The following is a 550-nucleotide window of genomic DNA, read 5'->3' on the forward strand; positions in this document are numbered from 1 at the left end:
GCCACATCTTGGCGCCGCCTCTCCTCGATCCTCCTCCTCTCCCTCGCACTTTTCTGGGGTTTCACTTCACTCGCTGTCTCTGAAACACTCGGCCTCGGCCTTTCCCAGTGAGCACTCGCGCAAAACGGGTCCTCGTGGCCTTCCTTCGGGAACCGTGAGGGGAGCGTCTGCTTGTCTTCGAGTCGCGTCTCTGTGTGGCGCGAAAGGAGCGCGACCGATAGCCTCCACGTTATCAGCTGATATCATATCAGTTCCGGGATGACGGGGCCCCAGGGCCTAGCACCACTTTCTCCGAGTTGGACAGTTTCCTCCAACATATCTGCATTAATTCTTGGTTTAATTTCCTGTGAAAGAGTAATGGCACGGGCGTCCAACTTGTTGCCTTCGGCTTCCTTCGGCCGAAATGAATCCTTTTCGCTTCGCGTTTCTCCGCCCGCTTGCCTCGACGCGGCACTGCGCTGGAGCAGCACACGAAGGCGAAAACGACGCCAAATGATGTACTAAAGCGGCTTCCTAAATAATCTTGTGTCTACATGATGTTTTTTACTGT

General features: G+C 54.7%; 1 protein-coding gene across 1 annotated transcript in view; it reads right to left on the reverse strand.

The window, feature by feature from the left end:
- Positions 1-114, reverse strand: part of LOC119591562 (protein mesh-like) — a gene marked incomplete in the record, with an annotated part of 19,450 nt that extends 19,336 nt beyond the window's left edge. The window contains 1 exon segment of the mRNA XM_037940324.1: positions 36-114.
- Positions 115-550: the final 436 nt, after the last annotated feature.

The sequence above is a fragment of the Penaeus monodon genome, chromosome 28, assembly GCF_015228065.2.
Source record: "Penaeus monodon isolate SGIC_2016 chromosome 28, NSTDA_Pmon_1, whole genome shotgun sequence".
Taxonomy (NCBI): domain Eukaryota; kingdom Metazoa; phylum Arthropoda; class Malacostraca; order Decapoda; family Penaeidae; genus Penaeus; species Penaeus monodon.